This window comes from Triturus cristatus, chromosome 3_1, assembly GCF_964204655.1.
Source record: "Triturus cristatus chromosome 3_1, aTriCri1.1, whole genome shotgun sequence".
Taxonomy (NCBI): domain Eukaryota; kingdom Metazoa; phylum Chordata; class Amphibia; order Caudata; family Salamandridae; genus Triturus; species Triturus cristatus.
The window spans coordinates 27435967-27461312 of NC_140583.1; positions in this window are offsets into that span (position 1 = coordinate 27435967).

The window sequence follows — 25346 nt, forward strand, 5'->3', positions numbered from 1 at the left end:
TTGTAAATAGGGCCAAAAGGCTAAAAGTGACGTTCCTGTGGTGATAGGGGCCTGTAAATCTGTCCCTACATCTCCTATGGAAGATTCTTCCTACTGCTCCTCAGAAGGTGAGGCCACCGCACTCTACCTTTCTAGCTACTGTCCCCGCATGAGATGAACCCACCAAGGGGGCAGAACTTTCTTGGTTTTAGTACATACACTATGGAATCAGTTGGCAATTCCTTGTGCACTAAAAATATATCTTTCAGTCTTTCGTCTTTATCACTCACACATCTCAAGAATGAAACCAGACAGCATAGAGCTAGCATGAATGAAGGCTGACCTTAAAACAGTCACCCTCAGGCAACCAACGCCCAGGTCCAACACACCTCCCCACACACAGGCTGACTCACTGCACAACGACTCACTCAACCATAAGCAGGAGTTAGATAAGCGGTGCCTCCTTAAAATGACTCACCACTGACCAGGACAGGACTCTCTTCTCCACTCCCAAAACTCTCTGCTTCATACTAAAGTAAAGTGCTTGATAATATGCCCTTGTGAATTCCCATAGAAGCCCATGTTCACACCAGAACATGGGCTTCTATGGGAATTCTCCAGGGCATATTGTCAAGCCCATTATCGCCGCTTTAGCGGCAGATTCCTGCCGCTAAAGCGGCGATAATGTTATCGCCGTTCTTTGATAATATGGCCCCATATATGTTATATGCGCCAGTGCCTGCACTTTGCCATGGGTGCGCCCTTATGCATAGAATTGCATACAGTATGCCAGTGCCATAGTGTTTCCATTTATGCTACTCATATACCCCTAGTGACTCATTTGCCACAAATGACCTCACTATATCAGGGCCAGTATTCTTTCATTATTTGCTTCCTTCAACCAGACCCGCCGCGCCCAATATGCCACCGCTGCCCTGGCTGAGACCCATAAGTATGTGCAGGATGCCAGCACAGCATTTTACCTTAGATGTCCCCTGCTGCCTGGAGACAATGTGCCAGCCTCGCATGTTGCCACAGGTGCCCTCATATGCCAAGTAGTACTTCTCATATGTCGTGATCTGCATTTTGTGAGGTGTGCCCTCCCTTATGCCCATAATGGCCTCCAATATGCCAGCGGCAGCATGTTACCCTGGGTGCCCTCATCAGCCAAGAGTTATCTCATGTATTCCAAGTTCAGCGGCAGACTCACGAGCACAAAACATGCAAACAAACACACTCACGCACTCGCACACTCACTTACACTCACTCCCTCTTTCAGTGACCCGCCAACCCACTCATTCTAACTCACTCGCACTCTCTTGCTTCTTTATACTCACTGCTACTCATTGTCACTCACAAACACACTAAAAATCTCCGGTTCTCCCTCACAAACACACTCACGCACACCCTTTCACTTTTACGCACAACGTCTCTGGTCCATGATGAAACTGCACCTACTGCAGCAATGATAGGTACACCCCTAACTAACTTCACTTCTCTCTCTCTCACAATCTCCCCTCACTGACTCCTAACTCACTCACACTCATTCTCTCACTCCCTTGCAATCACTTCCACTTATTCACACTCACACTCTGTCACTGATTCTCACTCACTTTCACTCTCGCTGACACTCTCAAACACACTAACACTCAGTCGCTGTCACTCAGTCTCATTCACTATCATTCACTCACAGACAAAGATGCCAACGGGTTCCAATCTGATCCCGAGGTTAATCCATAAGCTAGCTCTCATCTCCTCAGTACTGAAGAGAGCCAAGAAAAACTTAAGTCATTGTAAAGTGACATAAACAAGATGGAAAACCATCCGAGCCTCAGGGAGGCACTGGAGGCTGCCAACCTCTTTAAACTTACATGTGTCAGTGAAGCAAACAAGCAAATTATGGAGAACACAAAACCATTGTTCCTAAAATTAAAACTTCAGACATCAAACTCTTTAGGAGCACACAAAACTTTCCACAGGGTGTGCCCTGTCTACCCTCATTATAATACCTTAGCCTCCTACCACTGCAACAAAATCCTGATAGTTACGTTGGAAATAGCCAACATCCCTTTCCCCCTTACCTCAAACACAGGAAGGAAAGAGGGTCATTGCTACGACTTCAGCGTTTCCAGATATAGAATACTCCGCCTGCTGCTAGCTATATCATAAACATCACACAGAGAAACCTCTATCTCCCGAGGTCCCTAAAGACAGACCTTATTAGTCCTCCTCGGAAGGAAAGGAACCTAGGCGGTCATTACGAGTCCGCTCGCCATCGTTGCGGTGACTGGGACCGCCCACCTGTAAGGCGGTGCTCCTGCACCACAGATTACGATGCGACCACCACCATGGCGGTCACATCCCAGCCATTTAACACTGCGGTGGGTGCTACTGGCTGCAGCACCCGCCGCAAGGCTAAACAGCCATTCCAGCCTGTGAATGGCGGTTTCACCCCCATACACTGGCTGGCACGAATGCAGCATTGTAATATGGGCACAGTGCCTGCTGGGCACCACCACCATTTTACAGATGCTGACCGCTTCACCAGGCAATCGGAATGATTGCCTGTGGCGGATCCATGGCAGGTGGTCTTTGCGCCCGCCACGGTCACGGTCAGATTCCCCACATCATCCTAGTTTGGCGGGGGAAAATCGCTGTCCGATGGCGGAGGGCCCGCCACCACCATCGTAATGAGCCCTCTAGTGTTGACCTAAGTTTTGATTTTAGTTTGTCAGATTATAAGATTCCGTATAACAATAACAATGAGATACAAGAGAGAAAAGAAGGAAAGTGCAAAAAGGGAATGAAAATTAAATCATAAAAGTAAGGACAGGGTAAATGTTTGAAGCTGGCTCTGTATATACTATACCAAAGTATGGTATAGTGTGTAGAGAGTTCAGGGAGTCCCCAGAGGTATAGCAGAGGCTAAATTAGGTAAGTACTAACAGCTCTCTTTGTGGTCGTGTGGTCGAGCCGTTTTCAAGAGGGTGAGTTAAGCATTCATTGTATTCACTCATTCAAGTCTGATGCACACTTTCAGAGACTGAGTCCAGACGGATTGGGTAAGTATAAAAAGGTATACTTGTATTTTATTTCTAGAACCAAGCAGCAATTTTTTTTTCTTCTCGAAGTTTTATATAGCGCAAACGTGACCCGAAATCAGGTATGAGAGCGCTTTACATGAGCACCAGTGCGTTACATCAGGACACATTCTTTTTTGTTAGGCATAGTGAGATTAAATGATTTGCCCAGAATCACACGATGTTGAGCATCGTTGCCGAGACTCAAGCCCGGTTCCCCAGATTTGAAGTCCACCGCCCTAATCGTTAGGCTACATCCTCTCCCTGGCACAGGTTGGCAAAATATACCTTCAGGGGTAAACCTTTCCACAGAAATACAATTGAGGATGAATTTGTAGTTGTTACAGGTTTGTATCACGTTAAAATGCAGTTTGTATTACACAGTAATTACTTTCAGAATACTTTTTAGTTACTTTTGGATTACTTTGAGTACTGGGGTGATACGCCTAGATACCACACCTTAGTATCTCCCAATACAAGCTAAGTAAGACTTTTTAAACTTTGTAGTTTCAGCTCTCTTTTCCCCATCCCAACATCAGTTCAACACTTCGAGTATTTTAGGCAAAAAATATCATAATGTGGGATCCTATGGGAGAATAATTGTTAGTGGTTTCTCAGGGAAGTACACGACTCACGAGTGGGAGTTTTGGGAGTTAGGACCAAGGTTTCACAAGGTCTAGATGGGCACTTGAGTTCCACCACCAGCGGCACTGGGGCGGCCGATTGCAGAGTGCAGGGGCCCAATGTTTGCCAATGGGGCTAAGGGGGCCTTCGGTTAGGATGTGCAGGCCACTCGGGAGTGGGAGCAAGGTCAGCACTGCAGGGGCCAACGACCAGTGCAGGAGCTGCAACACCAGCGGCACTGGGGTGGCAGGGTTCAGGGGCCAAAAAGATGTTGGGGACCCTTTGCTTTTCAATGGAGAACCTTGGTTTGGTGAAGTTGCTGCAGGCTCGGGCAGGGAGACTTTATGAAGATGGCCACTGGCTAGAGTGGTTAATTGGGATCTTGGGGGATGCCTAGACACTGTCGTGTGGACCACTCAGAGCCGCGAGGTACAGGGGTTTCTTCTGGCGTAGGGTTTTCTTACCAGCTTCAGTCGCGGTTCAGGGGACCCTTCAGGCTGAGACTGCACGTGTCTTCTTGAAGCTTGAAGGAGATCGGGGATCACCAGATCACAAATAAGGATCACTGGGGAGCGAACCTCGTGGTGTTGGACCACTCGAACTCGGGCTGTGGGCGTCGGGTGCAGAGTGGTGCAGAATCGCTGAGTCACCGGAATCTGGATTCTGGTCTTGGAGTCTTTGTTGAGCAAATCCGGTGCTTAAGGTCCGTAAGGTGAGTGTAGGGCAGGTCCTCTGGCTCTGGGGGGCTGCTGGACACTCCGGTGTCTTTGCTGTAGGCAGGTCTGATGCAGACTGGCCGGTAGCGCTGGGCCAAAGCAGTAGTTGTCCTCTTCTTTTTGGGTCAGCACTCAGCTTCTGTCCTTTCTACCTCAAATCTGAGGATGCAAGGTTCAGGGTTGCACCTAAATGCGAGATAAAGGTGCAATGAGTCCCTTCCTTGGGGTGGGTACACCCCCTATTCTACCACCCTCCAGTGGGAGGGGGCATGACCCTCTCCCTAATTGGCTGAGTTGCCTCATCCTCATGATGGAGGGGAATAAGATGCGTGTTTCACCTCGCCACCCACACCTGATGGGTGGGGTTGGCAAAAGTGGGCACACCTCTCTTCTTAGCTTGGCATTCCCGCCGATTCTCCCGTCCAAAGTGGGGGCCAGAACTGGTGGGAGCCAGTTTCTGGGGGAAGCAAAAGGCAGGGACAGCTTCCAAAGGTAGCAGGCCTTTGAAGCTTTCCCTTCATGGACCCAGCCTATTCTGGGGGAGGAGGTATGACACCTCTGCCCAGGTTGGTGCCGTCTCTGGCCCAGAGAGTGGAATCTCTCTACCACGGGGTCCAGAAACCTGCCTGGTGGTGGTGCATGGCGGACAGTCATTCATTAACCACAGCATGGCTGGTCATGTTCAGGGGGCATCTCTGAGATGCCCTCTGCATGCAGTTTACATTAAATCCCACACTGGCATCAGTGTGGGTTTATTGTGCTGAGACGTTTGCTACCAATCTGCCCAGATTTGAGAAAAGCCATTATGGAGCTGTGGAGTTCATAATGACCAACTCCCAGGCCATATAGTCTTTATGGCTTCACCGCACTTACAATGTCTAAGAAGGGACTTAGACACTGTGGGGTACAGGGCTCCAACCACTGTACCCTCACCTGAGGGCTCGTGCACCCTGCTAGAGAGGTGACTTACTCAGGGCCGGCTCTAGGGCGGTGCGACCGGTGCCACCGCCCCAGGTGCTGACTCTGAGGGGGCTCCCTGCTAGGAAGTATTCTATGGTTTAAAAAGCACCTGCTGCTGCATGCAAACTGCAAGGTATATATTGGAGCATTATGATTTTTTCCAACGTCTTTCCTTATTCTAATGTTCAAAAAGGGTTCATTTTGGTTTTAAAAAACACAACTTATTGTTAAATGTAACCCCAACCATGGGGTTATGTTTTAAATTCTGAGTTTGTGCTTCTTCAGACCAAGCATTCTTAAACTATACTGTCTACCAATATGGATGATATGTGACGTGCCTTGTAGTCTTCTGGCTTATGTAACATTTCCTATACACTGATTTACACACATATGGTTGATTGTCTCTGTGTAATGTGTGTTTGATGAAAAGTGCTCTGACATCCTACACTGGTACTTTGGGCGTTTGCCCATTAGATGAAGTCTTTAAGAGACCGGGGGCATTTTGCTCAACAGTTCATTCAGCGTTGCTTCCATTGGGCCCATCATTCCCTCTAGAATAAGGAATGGAAGTTGTTTGCTCTTCAGTAATGGACTGTTACCTCCTTGTCTTAGAAGCTATTGACCTTGCAGAACGCCTAACAGGTTCCGTGTTACAGCAACTCTAGCTTGTGTCTGGTTGCATTTAGTTCCTCTGCCAGCTTGGCAATTTCTAGCATTTGAACCTCATCGAGGTCGGCGGATCTCTGTGAGACTGCGACTCTGATTCAAAGTTGAGTTTGAGGCCATGTGTGGTTGGGACTCGATTGGAGCATGCACTTCTCTCACGCACTCATAGTTAACTATTTGTGAGTATTAATCAGATTCACCCCTGAAAGCTTCTCGAGGGGCAGGCTTAGTTGATAAAATAATCTCTGAATACCCCAAGATGTCCTATGGCAAGTCATCTTCATTGGTAGGTGAGCCAAACCCTGCCCAGGGCTCCCTTGTTGGCTTCAATCATTGAGGGTGAGGAGGGGTGAGGAGTCTTGGCAGCTGTAATAGAGAGCTTTAAGGGGTGGGATGAAGTGGTCCTCTGAGTCTAGTCCTGGCTTGCCTTTCTCCACCCTCTTCCCTTCCCCACCCCTTCCATCTCTTACTGCTTCTCGCCAGGTTTGCTAGAATCCGATACCTGTGCAAGTTGGGAAGAGGGGTGATGTGTTTGGTTCTGAGGGTTCTGTGGACAATGAATTCCTTTGGCTACATACAGACGTGAGGGGAGGGGCCTGCCATGTTCTCCCATACAATTTGGGCCAACCTGACCAGCGAAGTTTTCACATCTCACTCACCTCAATGACACATCTTGCTCCCGGCCAACCGGCCAGGCCCCCTCAATGCAACCCCTATGTATCTGTGTTGCCGACGTGCATGAAAGTGATTACCATTTCTCATCGGATTAATCATTTATTTGACTGAGAGGCTAAGGGAGTCAGCATTAATAAGACAATTCACCTTCCGTCAAGCCCATTTGGCCTCAGAAAGAGGACCAGGAATCGGCAAATGACGTTCGGTGGGTTTTTTACAAGTTAATAATCAATCCAATATATATGCAAATCAAAAACCTATTATAGAGGTACAGAATTACAACTGGCAAGCTGAAACTTCGGAAGAGATTCAGATTCAACAGCATAAGGCATGCAATGAACGCAGTCCCAGCAATATGGATAGTGAGAAATCGAAATTGGTGTTCCTCAAAGAAACTCCGATCCTCCCTCCTAAACATGAATAGATTCTAAAGTTATCTAATCCAAGTTCCAAATTTAAGATGCACACGAGGCACTGGGAAAGGTCTCAGAGGAGTTCAGCAGTGCAGGAAGGTGTCAGCAGAGTGAAGACTCCAGTAGAAGTCTTCTACAAACATGTATAAGTGCTGAGCATAAAGCGACACACTTGCAAGGGAAATCGAGGGGTCTGTACTCCTCAGTCGAAAAGGATCTGCTCTGAACTCTAATGATTTGAGACTGATCATAACCAAGAAGTCTCAGGAACAATTGTATCTTTCCCCTCGTCGCCAGACACCCAATTGCTTCTCCCCCTCACGGTAAGTGTCGGCACCATCCTTCAACTCTCTGACCCACGAACTTGGACAGTCTCTGCTTCCTTGAGCTTCTCCTGGCTCCTGATACGCGATGAGTAGGAGGCCTCTTCTGCGCCTTGGGTCTTCACGTCCTTGCCAAGAGTTTTATTCTCAGGCCTCACTATCAATACAACAGCTCTCCAGTTATGAAATCATGAGAACACACCTGCAAAAAGAAATACACCAAGGCTGGCAACAATACGTCTCAAAGTTAAGACCTTTAGTCAAGATAACTTAGTTCATGATTTCAATATACATTTTGAATATATGATTATATACGCACATGTAACTTCAGAATAAACGCAAGTGAATGAATGAGTACATGATTACATATGCAATGCATGTTAATAAGTGCAGTATAAAAGGAAACAAGGTGTAAATGCGAATGAGAGTTACATGTCTTCACAGTTAGAATGAAATGTAACCAACACACGGTTATGAATCTCGAGTTTCTACAATAAATGCGTATCACGAATGCAGCTAAATGCTTCCTTTTATGTCAATAAAGCTAAGGCACTCCCGTATAGAGTCTCAGGTGCACATGAACTTTGAGCATCTGTGACGTGTAAGGCTGGAGCCTAAATAGCGCTGTTCCAGTGTCACTCGTCAAGGCGATGGAAGGCATAATGGGAAGAGCTAGGCAGATGTTGGAATCACAGGGACTAAGCCTGCCCCTGTGGGCTGGGCGGCAGGGCGCACAGCCTTCCCACCGACGTAATCAATCCGCGTCAGTGGGAATCAGAGCATAACGCGGGAATAATAATAATCCACATTTGTAGAGCGTGAACAATTACCCGAAGGTGTCAAGGCGCTGGGGGCCCTCGGGAAGATTAAGCAAACTATTGCCCAGAGTCACATGGTGCTGGGCTGATCTGCCGCCGGGGATCGAACCGTGACCAGATTCAGTCGCCCTGGCCGCGGCGCCACACCTCTTCCCAGGAAGAACACAAGTGCTGACAAATAACTATCAGGGCATTTGAATCAGTTTGGGTTGCTGGGACAGTGGGCCTGGAGCCCAGTAAATTAAAGGTAACACTTAATTAGGCAATAGTTGATCGTATCAAGTCCTCTGGTGCATCCCGTTCAACTTAGCGGAGAATGCTGTGCCAACATTGGCACTCTATAGAATGTTTCAATGTGTAAGGGGCACTGTCAGGTCAGTTGCTTGGCAGGCTAACCCCATGTCGCGTGGTACTGAAAAAATGTATCTTTTCACTTTTGTGGTCAAAGTAGGGATTTTTTACTGGCAACGAGAAGACCCTTTCAAGGAGGTGAGTGCCAGCTACAGCACAGAATCTTTGGAAGTTCCACAAGTCGGCACACGTCTGGGACCCGAATAGAGCTATCTGGGTGGACAGACACCCTCTACCCAACATCGGTGATACACCGATGACAATCAAGAGGAGTAAGGTTTTCTCTACCCTGCGACATATCATCAGATGTCTCTGCAGTCCGATTCTAGGCGGCTTACATTCTTCATAATGCCCGCAGGAGTGTGTAGGTTCCTGCATATGCAGGTCGGGCTGGTATCAGCTTCTTCTGTTTTTCAAAGGGCAGTGCATCACCTTTCAGGGGTGTATCAATTGTGATGTATTTCCAGGACAACATTCTGGTATTCTGTGAGGATAATGAGGCCTACAACAGGGTTTTGAGAATTGCATTTAGCATTTTGCAATGGAGCGGGTTGACTATCAGACCAGGCAGATGCAAGATTAGAGTGTAGGGGGATGAGAATCTTGGGCAATGGTTTGATGAAAGCGGGGCATCTCCTAAGATAAAGGTGGCAGAGGCCATTGAAGGAGCGCCATCTTCTCGGTGTATGGAATGTTGGAGTACTGTTACAAAATTAGAAATGTTCCAGGCAAAGTGAGTGTTTGTCAGATTGCTTGTCACCGTTGCGAGTGAGGAAAGCAGTGAGTGTGGCGTGAAAGAAGAACGGCTTTGGCTTGAGCGAACGAAGCCACTGTATTATGCATCGATGATGAAGAAGGGGTACGGGCATTAAGGGAGGACGCGGTCTCATTGGAAATCAGAACATATATTTCAGAGGGACAGCTGAGGAAAGGAACGGCTTCTGATTTTGCCGAATCTTATCGTAACGTGAGTATGAAGGTGCCCGTAGAAGGTGGTAGGAGATGTGCTGTTGATAGGTGAACTTTTGGTAGTGCCGTAAGTTTGGAGGAACTGCATTACGACCACATTGGCATAAATGCAGTAAAGTTTACTTTATGCCACAGTTGTGATGTAGAAGTAGACCTCACCAAGGCCTGCCAGTGCTAGGGGTTCGCCTTCTTTGCGCACTAGTCCTCAGACCAATAAATAGAGATTGGCACGGAAGGTGGAATATCAAAACAACAGTTTATTAACCTCACATGAGTGAGACTGCGTCAATAAGGTACCCTCAGGCCACTGTAATGAAACAGTCTAAGGAGTACAAAGATCTTAGGTCTTATATACCGTATTTACTGCTGAGCATGCAGGGAGACTCAAAAAGAGGCAGTACAAGTGTGCACATGAATAGCTAGTTACATATAAGAAAACATAAGAATCGCTTAGTCAACAGAGTGGGAGAGGTTACAATATTGCTGACATTAGTTAAAATAGTGTTAGAATCCGGGGTCTCTGGTTGGCGCAGGTATGCACTTGCGACAAGCAGGGACCCTTTCCTCTAAGTCAGGGCGTAGGATTACCTCTATAAAAATAACCGCTGCTCACCCTCTAGGTAACCTGGCGCGAGCAGTCAGGCTAGATTTCCAGAGGGCATTAGATTAAGCGTTCAAGATATCTCACACAATAATCACCACCCCACCACACAGAGACACAAGGCTGTATTTATGAAAATATAATCCTTTATATAAATCTCTTATGCAGGCTTCAAATACAGTCTTTTCTCTTTAAATAAGGTTCCAGTTACTTTCGATGCTTTTAGGCAGTCCACAGATGTAAAAATGGCAATGTTCTACTTCAAATAGCTCTCTTAGGGTGTCTGTGCGCTTCGTAGCGCCTCTAGTACGCTCCGTACCAAGTTTTGGACGTGCTTTGCCGTTTCCCACGCTTCTCGCGTGAGCACGCGTACTCGGGACGTGAACCGTACAGACCGTACCCTCGTGGGTACGTGTCGTACACGTTCGGTACGCCTCTTTCAAAACCTCACGCTTCTCGCGTGAGCAACGTCCTATACTTTAAATGGAGTACGGTTCGTACCTTTCCGGGTCGCCTCGCACAGCTGCTACGAAGGTTGCAAAAGTTTACGCTTCACCCGTGAACAGCGTAGCGGGTCTAAAGCGCCAGTACGGCCCGGACCAAGCAACGGACGGGTTGTACTTCAGCGCGCTGCACACAGTACCTTAAATTCTTGAAGGGCAAAGTTCCTGGCGGCACCAGAAGTCCGTGAGGGGTGTCCCACGTCGCGCTGCTGTCCCTTGAGGTTAGGGGATGGCAATGCTTCGTGGGGCACGTCTAGGCTTCCGGGCTCGCACCAGAGGTCAGAAGCAGGAGGGGCAGCTCGGGGGCAATTTCTTCAGCGCGTCGCGCTGCCGGCTTCACTCAGAGGACGCACAGTGATTCGAAGGTCCTTACAGGGCTTCCACGGACAGGGGGGTCGCAGAGGCGCGGCGCTCGGAGCCTAGTCAGTCTCTTCTTTGCGGTGCGAGCTACGGCTCGGGGGGGCAGTTGCTTGCGGTGCTTGGACCAGGTGGACAGGTCTTTGCGGTGCTCGCAGTAGCCCCGGTGGCAGATGTCGCGGTGCTCAGATGAGGGGCGCACAGGTCTTCTGGGGTCAGCGTTACAGGATCGCCTCCAGTAGCTTCTCCTGTTCTTGGGGAAAGGTAGCGCCCACTGTTCCTGGGGCGCAGTTCAGGGGGCAAGTTCACAAGCAAGCCCTTGGAGATTGTTTGTAAGCACAAGGTGATCAAAAGTCTTTACTTCTCAAGTCTTTTCTTCCTCTCCTTCTTGCAGCAAGGCACCCACCACAGGTCAGAGACAGTAGTCCTCCATGCAGCTTTCCCAGGTCTTTCTCTTCCGGCAGAGTTTCTTATTGGCGCAAACAGGATCTGATTTCTTAGGAGCAGGGCTCCCTCTTTTATAGCACAATTCTTTTGTTCTTTGTCGCCAGGGGGCCTGGGCCTGGCTCAGTCCAGTTTTGGAGCACTTTGTTGTGGTGACTCTGCTCTTTCCTTTCAGCAGCAGGGCAGAGACATCAGCCGCTCCACAGGGGGCGGAGCCGGCTTTGTGATGGCAGAGCACAGGTCTATTCAAGAGTCAAGGTGTACTCCTCCCACCCATCCTGGTGTAATCTCTCTAACCACCACCTGGCAGCCAGCCTGTCTCCTGGAATTCCCCAGCCCTGCTCCTTTACTGTTAGTAGGCAGAACACACACACACAAAGCAGAGGCGGACTGAAATGGCCAGGTAAGTAAATACTAACTTTCTAAAAGTAGTATTTACAAACACAGGATATTAAAATAAACTTTACTAAAAGAAGTATTTTATTATTCTGAGTTCAGGCATACTAAACTTGACTTTCTACCATGCTCTATGAGTCCACTGGGATTACAGCGTGTAGTAATTCCAGCAGCCCATTCTGGCCTATGGAGAGCAGGTAGCCTTCAATAGTGAAAAACAAAATGGCTGTAATTCACTATTAGGACATGCCACACACATCAGGGCATGTCCTACCGTATACCTACAATGCACCCTGCCCTTGGGCCTACCAGAGGGGTGACTAATATGTAGTTAAGTGAAGGTTTGGGGACTGGCAAGTAGGTGCACTTGCGCAAACAGCGCGACAGTACCAGACCGCGCGCAGGGTCTGCAGTGGCAGACCCTAGACACATTTTACTAGGCCGCTTCTGTGGGTGGCACAACCAGTGCTGCAAGCCCACCAGCGGCATTTGTATTTACAAGCCCTGGCACTCCTGGTACACTTTACTAGGGGCTGATAGTAAACCAAATAAGCCAAACATGGACACCAATCAATGTATACACTTTTCAAAAGGGAGCACTTGCACTGTGGCACTGATTAGCAGTGGCACAGTGCCCTGAGCAGCTAACACCAACAAAACACAATGAGGCACATCAGCAAAAAGTGGGAGGGAAACTCACGCCAAGGTGCCAGGTCTAACAAATAGCCTGACAGTTCTCTAAGAGCAGGTGCATTCTGGAGGCTATAGGTCTTTCTGAGCATGTGCAAGGCTCTGGCTCAGTGCCGAAGGAGTTAATTATAACAGATGACATAAGCAGAATACAAGGGCAGGCAACAGTGAAGAGGGACAAAGCACATGGCGAGCACATGGGTAACTAAAATGGCTGCCACAAACAAAATGGCTTCAGCTGATGCTCACATCCATTGCAGCTAGTTTCCACAGTTAGAGGGCGATTGTTGTAGGCAAGTTGGTGTGAGCGTCTTGCACAACCCCTAGTAGCGCCATTGGTAGAATGCTTTGTCAGGTCATGAAAGGCAAGAAGGCCAGGGTGCTATTGCCCAAGGATGTGATAACAATGCAAAGGATGATCAGGGCGCCAGCATGGAGGGTCTGAGTGTGAGTTGTTGGGTGCATACGCCAGCGTGGAGGGTCTGAGTGTGAGTTGTTGGGTGCATATGAGGAAGAGACCCAAGGGGAACAAGGTGCTGTGCCAATTCTCCAAACCACTTCAAGTAAGGAAAGTGTATCCTTAAGCGCTTCTTTTGATTGACGGTTATGTGAGTAATTAATGAAAAGTGGTCGAACTGTCTACATGTCTCACAGAGGCGTAAAGATTCACGTTAGTGTGAAGTCAAGTGACGCCACATTTCCAGGTCCTCAGGTGTCGTGTCAGAAAAGAACCAGTCTGACTCCGAAGTGGCAGGATGAATTTGTGATGCATTAACTGTGAAATCTTTATTTACAGACCATGCATTGCACCTCAATGCTGTTCTCAATTATAGACCATATATTGCGTATTAATGTATTTGTCATTTTATTTTGTTGTTGAAGTCAAGCTCTTTCTTTTATTCATCATCAAATTATTTATACAGTTCATATATTAAAAAAATTATAAAAGTACATAAACATTTTACATTCACTTAATTAAGCTTATAAGGCCTTTAGAACAACAGTTCATCTTAAAATAAGCTCATAAAAATACATCTTAAAACCATAAAACAGTCTTAATTGAAAAATGTCTTCTAAAGGCTGTTCACATGTTAAATTTCATCTTTTCTTAAATTAGAGTCACACATTTAAATAATGAGTAGGAGGAGAGGGATAAATCCCTTATCATTCTAGTGATGCACCGCCTTTTAATTAGGGCGCCTTTTCCTCACAGCTTTTACATTAACAATGTATTATCTAAGGCATAACAGACCCCAATATCCTCCATAGCCTTTAAAAACTGAAACACTTCCTGATAGAGATACAACCACTCCCTTAGAATTAGGGGTTTCAAAAACGTTTTCTAAGATCAAGATAAAATTTACTAAAGAGAGTTAAGTGCAGTTTGGATTCTTTATCGCACGGACATTTAACGTCACCGGAGGCCCAGGTTTTCCCATTTGGAAAAGCGACCATCTGGTGTATAGTTATAAAACGGAATCTAGTTAAATAAAATCTGGTCTGAACATTTGGGACCAAGCTAATATATTTTTGTAGTCCGGAATGTATAAAGTGCAATATGTAGCTCATCACTGTACATTTTGTCATCTCACTAGTTTCATTATCCCGAGCGCCCTTGTCGGGCGTATGTCGTAAAGACATTTTTGTAAATTGAACACAATTCTCTGGGGAATCCCATAGTCTCCTTTCTACATTGTCTAGAGGTTTCAAATTATTTCTAAAAAAAGGCTAACCATGGAGTGTTTTGAGCCTGGTCTATACCTAGACCGTCTTTGAGTATTAATTGTGTTAGTTGAGTCTCGTTTGGACCATATCGAGAGCCGGACTAGCAGCTGTTTGGTCTTCATTATACCCTTATTACGATTAACACCCAGATCCATATGTATTATAATTCCAGCAGTTGAGGGGGGACTGCCAATAACCCTCTAAGAAATGTATTTTCCTGTCTTTGTAAAACTTGATTGTCCCTCACACCCCAAATTCCTGCCCCGTACGTCGCTGCTGAAATCGTTCTAGCATTATAGAGAGCTCGCATCTCTTGAATCGGTTTAGCACCAAGATTGGTGGCGAATCTAAAGATCCCCTGGTAGCTCCACAAGATATTGACAGCTGTTATCTTATCTCTCTGTGCGATGTCCATCCTCGAGCGTCAAAGAAATGCAACTCTAGGTAACAAAAGTGACTAGGGCCACAAATCTTAGTTCCCTTAATGTAGGACAAGGGGCTTTTACTTTTCCCTCTTTTGCATGATATGGTGAAGGTTTTACTCTTGATTTATGTTTTGATTGATGTTTTACATAAAATGAAGGAATGAGCTATTAAGCTTCTGCAGACTTCATGGGGTTAGGGCCAAAAGGACAGCGTTGTCCGCATATAAGAGGATCGGTATGGAACGTGCGCCTACTCTGGGGGCGTCGGCATCAAGTGACTGTAGGTTCTCATCTATCCTATTCATGTAAACTGAGAACAGAAATGGTGCCAGTACACACCCCTGCCGTACCCCTCTTCGTATCTTAAACCGTCTGGTTAGTTCTGCCCGAGGTCCGTATCACACTCTCGCCGATCCAAGCAGCCATATTATGTTTTTCGGGGTGCCCAAGTTTGTCGTAAATGTCCATAACTTACGAGGGCTAACCGCATTGAATCACATGTATACGTTTTCCTCCTTGGCCTTGGTGTACTCCCCATTAAAAGATCCAAGTTGAGGTTTTGTTCGACAGTCCCTAGTCCTATTCTAAACCCAAATTGCCCCCTCGGAAGTATATTATTCTTCTCGGACGACTGCTCCAATCTTTCAAAGACAATCCTTCCTAATATCTTAGCTGGAGAATCCAGCAAAGATGTAGGGTTATTGCATTGGCGGTTGTTTCTAGATCCTTTTTTTAAAACTGGAATCATTAATAGCGGTGGCTCCTCCGCTAAGGCGGCGGAGCGGTGCCCCACTGCTCCAAGAGCTGTTTAAATGGAAAAATAAAATGCGAATAACGCAATTTTATTGTCATTTTATTTTTCAGTTCCTGCTTAGGTGTGGGGCAGGGCTGGGCAGGGCAGGGCTGGGCTGGGCTGGGCAGGGCTGGGCTGAGCTGGGCTGGCCAGGGCTGGGCTGGGCTGGGCTGGGCTGGGCTGGGCTGGGCTTGGCTGGGCTGGGCTGGGCTGGGCTGTGCTGGCAAGAGCAGGGGCCAGGGGTAGAAGTGATGAGCACACTCTAAGGGGCCCATTACGATGGCGGGCGGACAAAGTCCGCCCACCAACGTAACAGTAAACGGGACCGACTGCCAGAGGTGCGGTGGTCCCGCTGTGCCCATTAGGATGCGACCGCCACCCTGGCGGTCGCATCCCGCATATTTAACATTGTGGCGGGCGGTGCTGTGAGCAGCATCTGCCACAATGTCAAATATGCATGTTGTGCATTGGCATGCACAATGCGGTGCCTGCCACCTTGTGTATGCCAATGAAGGGGTGTACATTAGGTACCCCCCAAGTGCAGCTGCCACCCCCTCCCCCCCCGGGGGCCCATAACGACCCCCACAGCCAAAGACCGCATGCCTTTTCATGGCGGCATCACCGCCATGGAAATGACAAAATCCCCACACATCATAATATGGCAGACGGTGCCTGCTAGGCACTGCCACCACCATATTATGGCCCAGGACCGCACGGCAGACATAACACTGCCTGTGGAAATGCGGCGGACGGTCTTTCCATCCGCCTCTGTCCCCCGCCATTGTAATGCAGCGGGGGGTAAATGGAGGGTGGGCTGCGAAATATGTCGGGGGGATCGCCACCACCGGTTGGGCAGTGGCGATCCGCCCAACATCGTAATAGCCCCCTAAGTGTTCATATTGGTTTGGCCTGCCGTCTTGGGCCAGCCAAACAGTTGTGCACACTTTGCATGTTCTCCACCGGCTGTGTTGCACAGCCTGGGTGGAGAACATGCACAGGCTCATACTCATATTTCCCGTCTGAGTGCCGAACCACAGCACTCAGACCAATCACAAGACTGCTGTCATGCTGGTGGTGACAGCAGCGTCGTGATTGGCTAGGGGAGCCTGTGTGCTTCCTGTTTGCCGACGACCGGGAGGCGGCGACCGGCCTGCAGGTAAGTGGAATTTTTTTTATCCCCCCCACCCTCAATAGAGTGGTGGGGTGCTTGTTCAGCAGCAGCCGCCACTGATGATTAAGGATTTCGTCCATGTGGGGGGAATAGTACCCTAGCCAGCCGCGTTGCAGACCTTGGTGAACATTGGTACCCAGAAGTCTGTAAGGTGTTTATAGGTGTCCACTTAAACCCCATCAGGACCGGCAGCTTTGCCCACTGGGCATCTCGCTAGGGATTAATGAACCTCCTTCATGGTAAAGAGGATCTGTATTTGGGAAATATCCATAAACGTCATCTCATCTTGGTCTGTATTTGGAGGTAACAAACAAATTGAAAGGAAATGGTTCACCCAGGCCTCTTCCATTATTGAGCTATCTAGTTTGAATTTGAACTGCTCCTAAGGGGAGGAGCGTTTATTGTTTCCCAAAATAATGTGCTATCCCTTGTTTGTGCGGCCTGCAATACATAATGAATTCTACCTTTATGGATTGCGGCACCATCTCTTGGATATGCATCGAGCAGTTTCATAAAATGTCTCCGCGCCTTTGTACAGTTGTGATTGAAGCCCTCTCCTGGGGTCCCTTTCTTTACCCTTAAGTTCCCTGGTTAAGTGTTGACTAATTGATTTAGAGATTTGGACATGAGCAGCAGTGATCGAGTCGTTGCCGGCTGTAGGAAGCCGGACCTCTATAGTGCACTAAAATGAAGGACACTGTGCAGAGAGTCCAGTGAGACTGTACAGAAGCAAAAGGAGGTAATACTAACGCTCTATTTGTGGTAGCGTGGGCGAGCAGTCAGGCTTATCAGAGGGCAGTGCTACGCATTTGTGGTACTCACACAGGCAATTAATGAGACACACACTCAAAGAATAACTCCGAGAGCAATTGGCAAAAAATAACTCCTCTGTTTATATATATTTTAGGCACCAAAATCAGTACAATTATGCAAGTTTTGAAAACACAGTTGTAAACAGCTGCCGACGAAATGACTTTAAACACCGTCAAATAGGGAAGGGACAGTGCTCGATGATAGACCGCCATGGAAGGGACAGTGCTCGGTTGATAGACCGCCATGGAAGAGACAGTGCTCGGTTGATAGACCGCCATGGAAGGGACAGTGCTCGGTTGATAGACTGCCCTGGAAGGGACAGTGCTCGGTTGATAGACTGCCCTGGAAGGGACAGTGCTCGGTTGATAGACCGCCAAGGAAGGGACAGTGCTCGGTTGATAGACCGCCATGGAAGGGACAGTGCTTGGTTGATAGACCGCCAAGGAAGGGACAGTGCTCGGTTGATGGACCGCCATGGAAGGGACAGTGCTCGGTTGATAGACCGCCCTGGTAGGGACAGTGCTCGGTTGATAGACCGCCCTGGAAGGGACAGTGCTCGGTTGATAGACCGCCAAGGAAGGGACAGTGCTCAGTTGATAGACCGCCATGGAAGGGACAGTGCTCGGTTGATAGACTGCCATGGAAGGGACAGTGCTCGGTTGATAGACTGCCCTGGAAGGGACAGTGCTCGGTTGATAGACCGCCAAGGAAGGGACAGTGCTCGGTTGATAGACCGCCAAGGAAGGGACAGTGCTCGGTTGATGGACCGCCATGGAAGGGACAGTGCTCGGTTGATAGACCGCCCTGGAAGGGACAGTGCTCGGTTGATAGACCGCCAAGGAAGGGACAGTGCTCGGTTGATAGACCGCCCTGGAAGGGACAGTGCTCAGTTGATAGACCGCCAAGGAAGGGACAGTGCTCGGTTGATAGACCGCCATGGAAGGGACAGTGCTCGGTTGATAGACTGCCATGGAAGGGACAGTGCTCGGTTGAGAGACCGCCAGGGAAGGGACAGTGCTCGGTTGATAGACCGCCCTGGAAGGGACAGTGCTCAGTTGATAGACCGCCATGGAAGGGACAGTGCTCGGTTGATAGACTGCCATGGAAGGGACAGTGCTTGGTTGATAGACCGCCAAGGAAGGGACAGTGCTCGGTTGATGGACCGCCATGGAAGGGACAGTGCTCGGTTGATAGACCGGCCTGGTAGGGACAGTGCTCGGTTGATAGACCGCCCTGGAAGGGACAGTGCTCGGTTGATAGACCGCCAAGGAAGGGACAGTGCTCAGTTGATAGACCGCCATGGAAGGGACAGTGCTCGGTTGATAGACCGCCATGGAAGGGACAGTGCTCGGTTGATAGACTGCCATGGAAGGGACAGTGCTCGGTTGAGAGACCGCCAGGGAAGGGACAGTGCCCGGTTGATAGACTGCCATGGAAGGGACAGTGCTCGGTTGAGAGACCGCCATGGAAGGGACAGTGCTTGGTTGATAGACCGCCAAGGAAGGGACAGTGCTCGGTTGATGGACCGCCATGGAAGGGACAGTGCTCGGTTGATAGACCACCCTGGTAGGGACAGTGCTCGGTTGATAGACCGCCCTGGAAGGGACAGTGCTCGGTTGATAGACCGCCATGGAAGGGACAGTGCTCGGTTGATAGACCGCCATGGAAGGGACAGTGCTCGGTTGATAGACTGCCATGGAAGGGACAGTGCTCGGTTGAGAGACCGCCAGGGAAGGGACAGTGCCCGGTTGATAGACTGCCATGGAAGGGACAGTGCTCGGTTGAGAGACCGCCATGGAAGGGACAGTGCTTGGTTGATAGACCGCCAAGGAAGGGACAGTGCTCGGTTGATGGACCGCCATGGAAGGGACACTGCTCGGTTGATAGACCGCCCTGGTAGGGACAGTGCTCGGTTGATAGACCGCCCTGGAAGCGACAGTGCTCGGTTGATAGACCGCCAAGGAAGGGACAATGCTCAGTTGATAGACCGCCACGGAAGGGACAGTGCTCGGTTGATAGACCACCAAGGAAGGGACAGTGCTCGGTTGAGAGACTGCCATGGAAGGGACAGTGCTCGGTTGAGAGACCGCCCTAGTAGGGACAGTGCTCGGTTGATAGACCACCAAGGAAGGGACAGTGCTCAGTTGATAGACCGCCATGGAAGGGACAGTGCTTGGTTGATAGACCGCCAAGGAAGGGACAGTGCTCGGTTGATGGACCGCCATGGAAGGGACAGTGCTTGGTTGAGAGACCGCCAGGGAAGGGACAGTGCTCAGTTGATAGACCGCCATGGAAGGGACAGTGCTCGGTTGATGGACCGCCATGGAAGGGACAGTGCTCGGTTGATGGACCGCCATGGAAGGGACAGTGCTCGGTTGATGGACCGCCATGGAAGGGACAGTGCTCGGTTGATGGACCGCCCTGGTAGGGACAGTGCTCGGTTGAGAGACCGCCAAGGAAGGGACAGTGCTCAGTTGATAGACTGCCATGGAAGGGACAGTGCTCGGTTGAGAGACCGCCAGGGAAGGGACAGTGCTTGGTTGATAGACCGCCAAGGAAGGGACAGTGCTCAGTTGATAGACCGCCCTGGAAGGGACAGTGCTCGGTTGATAGACCGCCAAGGAAGGGACAGTGCTCAGTTGATAGACCGTCATGGAAGGGACAGTGCTCGGTTGAGAGACCGCCAGGGAAGGGACAGTGCTCAGTTGATAGACCGCCATGGAAGGGACAGTGCCCGGTTGAGAGACCGCCAGGGAAGGGACAGTGGTCTGTTGATAGACCGCCATGGAAGGGACAGTGCTCAATGATAGACCGCCATTGAAGGGACAGTGCTCGGTTGATAGACCGCCAGGGAAGGGACAGTGCTCGGTTGATAGACCGCCAGGGAAGGGACAGTGCTCGGTTGATAGACCGCCATGGAAGGGACAGTGCTCGGTTGATGGACCGCCATGGAAGGGACAGTGCTCGGTTGAGAGACCGCCAGGGAAGGGACAGTGCCCGCTTGCTTCAGGTCCGGTCTGACACCGCATACTTCAGACAATGGGCAGATGATTGTCCCACTCTTGATAATTCTTACTTTTCAAAGTTAATGTGAAACTGCCAAGTGAGGTCAAAACAAAACAGGCTGAATGTTCCCTCTTTCTGTTACCTGAACTCTCACCTCTGCGACATCCATTGCCTTCAAACTTTAATCTTCAAAGTTAAACAGATACCCGTAAGTGCCAGACTGCAGCGGCACCTTCCATGGTCTCGGGCCCTTCCTTCCTTTCATTTGAGTTCACGCTCAGCTGACGTCAGTATCTGGACAGAAGAGGTGGGATACTAGAAGCCTGCTGGTCTTCAGAAGAATTGTAGGAGGGCGTGTTGTAAACGTTCATGTGTTCCCCTGCTGCCCTAGACGTACTCTTGTGCATAGTCACCCATTCACTGATCAACCCCTCTCCATGCCTCCATCATCTCCCACACGCAAGCACATATCCATCCACCACACCCTTGTGTACATCAATCCACCACCCTGACATCTGCCCATCCCTCTAAACGATCTCATCCATTCATCTGTCCACTCACACGCTTCCATCCATCTGTTGATATGTGTATAGACACACAACCATCTTCTCATCCATTCACTCATCCATCCACAAGCTTCCATCCATCCGTTATGTATATACAGACACATACCATCAGCTCATCCATTCATTCATCCACCCACAAGCTTCCATCCATCTATTGATATGTATATACAGACACATACCATCAGCTCATCCATTCATTCATCCACCCACAAGCTTCCATCCATCCGTTATGTATATACAGACACACAGCCATCAGCTCATCCATTCATTCATCCACCCACAAGCTTCCATCCATCTATTGATATGTATATACAGACACTTACCATCAGCTCATCCATTCATTCATCCACCCACAAGCTTCCATCCATCTATTGATATGTATCTACAGACACATACCATCAGCTCATCCATTCATTCATCCACCCATAAGCTTCCATCCATCTATTGATATGTATATACAGACACACAGCCATCAGTTCATCTGTCCATTCATCCACCCACAAGCTTCCATCCATCTGTTGATATGTATATACAGACACACAGCCATCAGTTCATCTATCCATTCATCCACCCACAAGCTTCCATCCATCTGTTGATATGTATATACAGACACACAGCCATCAGTTCATCTATCCATTCATCCACCCACAAGCTTCCATCCATCTGTTGATATGTGTATACAGGCACAAAGCCATCAGCTCATCCATCCAAGCATCCATCGCCCGGCGTCTTTGAACTTAAGTAAACTGAATCAGTTTTTACTTAAGTTCAAAGACGAGAACTGACAGTCATGTCAGTCAGAATGACGTCGGACCGCCCACCCGGGGGTGGGCGGTCCGGCATCATGTAGACTGACATGATTGTCAGAAAAACCAGGCAGGGGCAACAGGCAGCAGCACAAGTGCGCATGATTGGGGAAGGTGAGCGAATTTTCGCTCCATGCCCTGCCATGCGCACTTGTGTCCGCTCTGGCTGGCGCATGCCCATTAGGAGACCGAGGGCTGAGCAAAGGCTCAAACCTCGGTCTCCTAATGGGCAGGCGGGCGAGCAGTAACCGTGGCCTAAGTCAATCCTGGCGCGGACGTGCTCAGGACCTCAGGTAGGATAAGTATTTTTTTACATTTATTTTAACACCCCCCCCCCTCGTGCGATACCCCCCCCCCCGCGATACCCCCCCACGCGCGACACATACACCCCCCCACCCCTCCCCCCCCCCCCCCCCCCCGCGAGCCGCAACTGGGAGCTTCCCATGTGGTGGCCATTTCCATTTACTTTCTCTAAAGTAACATAATTCTTGGCCTTAAAGATATTGAAAGGGGCTTTCAATTGTTGATAAATAGGAATCAGGAAATCTAGATTGTATAGCTGTTGGCTATGAAGATTATCTTTCCCATAAAACTCAGATACAGCAGAAACCTGCAAGTGTTTTAAGCAGACAGTTTGCTCTTTATTGAAGCCTTCCCGGCCTTGCAGAAGTTGCAGGGCGTTTCAGAACAAAGTGTCCTTTTGTCAGGATCTCCTGGGCAGTTCCAATTCAGCTCCTACCACATGGTGATAGCCAGGCGTGCAACACCCATTGGACTCACAGGGCTTCAGCCCCCCCCGTCGTGTGTGGCAGCCCGGGATGAGACACCTTCCCGGGCAAAAAAGCAGCCGCACCCGAGCACTTCACAGGTCTTTAAAAGACCATCAGCATGTTAATGAGGCCTCGCTGTTGTTTCACCCCTTCTAAGAGCCCCTGCAGCTCCACTCTGCCTATTACTTAAAGTTCAGCCCCCCCCCGAAATTTTTGCTCAGCCCCCCCCCCGAAATTTGGCTCTAGTTGCGCCTCTGGTGATAGCCTGAGTCTGGGAGCAAGGGAGTATCAGCAGATGAATTTGAAAATGTCTTTAGTTGTAGAGATTTGAGATGTGTAGGCATGCATTTGCGTGTGGAGGTTTCTCTCCAGGTATACGTATTGTTCTGGGTTATTTGGTGTCCCTTAGCCTGGCACTGTCCCTCCTAGTGCACTCATGTCCCTGAGCATAGCATTGGTATAGTCTGGTCATCTTTGGCGCGTAGGGTGTCGACCCTTGGCATTGTGGTGCACATGTTGGACATCATTGTGGAAATCCATGGCTTACTGTGGGCACCCCTGTAACAGGGATACATGGGCATGTGAGGCAGAATCTATTTGGGCAATAGTATGTGTGAATACACAATGAGAATTAAGGACTGATGTTCGGGAACTAAATTATATTTAAAGGAAATGAAAAACTGGCATTTCGGGACAAAAATTGTGTACTTTCATGAAAATGCAAGATTGTCTTTGGCTCTATTAGATTTATCTTATTTATCAATATTAAAAGCTTGTATTCATAGCAAAGCATGTATTTTCACAAACCAATAAGCTAATATTTGTTGAACAAGTGTTGGCAAAGCCAATAGGTCTCGGCAATGGCACAGCTCCGAGCTATTGGTGTTGTCAATGGTACAGGTCACAAAGGAGCTCCAACAGATATTACACGTTCCTGAGCCTTTCACTGTAGGAAAGTATATATAGTTCATCACCCCAACACCGCCTATTCGGGCAAGCATGCTGTTAACAGCAGAATAATCGCCAGGTTACGCTGTTATTGTTGTGACTGCAGGGACGGCTCTAGGGCGGTGCGACCGGTGCCATTGCACCAGGTGCTGACTTCTGGGGGCGCCGTGTTTACAATTATGTTATAGTTTTAAAAGCACCTGCTGCCGAGACTATCTCTGTGTAATGTGTGTGTGATTTAAAGTGCTCTGACACCCTACACTGCTAGAAACCTATTTAAATGCATCTCAGCGAGTGAGTGCTTATGGAGACGTGAAGGGCACTGTTAAAGGGTGGTAGTGAGGGAATCCGTGGCTAAGATAATCATGGGGGGGTCAATGATTAATTCCTTGGTTAATCTGATCAACGGCCAACTATCCATTTCATTTCTTAAGAGCTCTAAGGTTTTCCCATGAAGCATACAGACGGTATGCACAGTGCCGATGTCAGCACTACATAATGTAGGTGGGAGCAGTGGCGTCACTAGGGTTGGTGTCACCCGGTGCGGTCCGCACCCCCCGCACCCTCATAGCGAAGCTGCTGCGTGGGAGCTTACCAATCGGTGTTTAACCAAATGCTTGAGCTTCGTTTGCCTGCCAATAACTGTGTATGTGAAGGATCCGTTATGAATGCCTGCCTCATTTAACTATTCCTCATGTTACTTCAGTGTTGTACGACGCATGTGGGTTCTATCTGCAGCCATAATGAACTCCTCATGTAGTTTATGTGTAAATGTATTTTTGTGTCACCAGAGCGCATAAACATTCACTCTTGCGAAATGTTATTTGCGAAATGTTACGCACAGTTTACTATGGACAGTAACCCATAGCATGGGTCGATAATGTAGCCCATTTGGCCTGGACTACATTATCGACCCATGCAGGCGAAATCGAGAGCCATAATGAACCCACCATGAGGTTTATGCGTAAATGCATTTTCCTTATCAGCCAGAACGCAAAAATATTCATTCTTGTGAAATGTTGTTTGGAAATGTCACATGCGGGCGAAATCTACAGACAGAATGAACCCATCATGAGGCTTTTGTGTAAATGTATTTTCTTGTCACAGGAACGCAAAAGTATTCATTCTTACGTAATGTCATTTGGGAAGGTTACATGCGGTTTAATTTGCGTACTTCACAAGCACTCTGCTTGACCCTGGAATTTGTGTACTCCCTGTGGTGGCGCTTTTAAATTAAAATGCCAATCCTTGTGTTCTGCTTTACTGTGCCCGGTGGTTGTGAATGCCCTGCTGAAACTCCTTGTGATTTGATGAGATTTTACAGAGCCCATCGTGTGCTGCAAGGTAGCTGAATGGGCTCCGCGCCTACTGCAGACATCTGTTTACTTTGCAACAGATATTTGCTACGGGCCGCAGGGCACACATTTGCGAAGAGCTGGGCTGCTTTAATTTTCACAGATAGTAACTTAAATGGATACTGAATAAGTGGCTACCTGCGTCATTATACGAAATCTCTTTATTGTTGCCATAACCGCACTTTCACAATAGCTTTATTAACCTTCTTGGTATCTCAAATATCCTCGACAATGCACCATTTGCACACTATTTTTACCCCCAAAAATTGGGGGGGGGTTCTACCTTATGATGGTCGGGCTTGCTCGCTGTGCGAGCACACCAACAGCCACTCATCCCAAACCTTTACGCCTCACTAATTTCAAATGTTACCAGCCGCCCCTGTTCATGCATCCATCCGCCCAC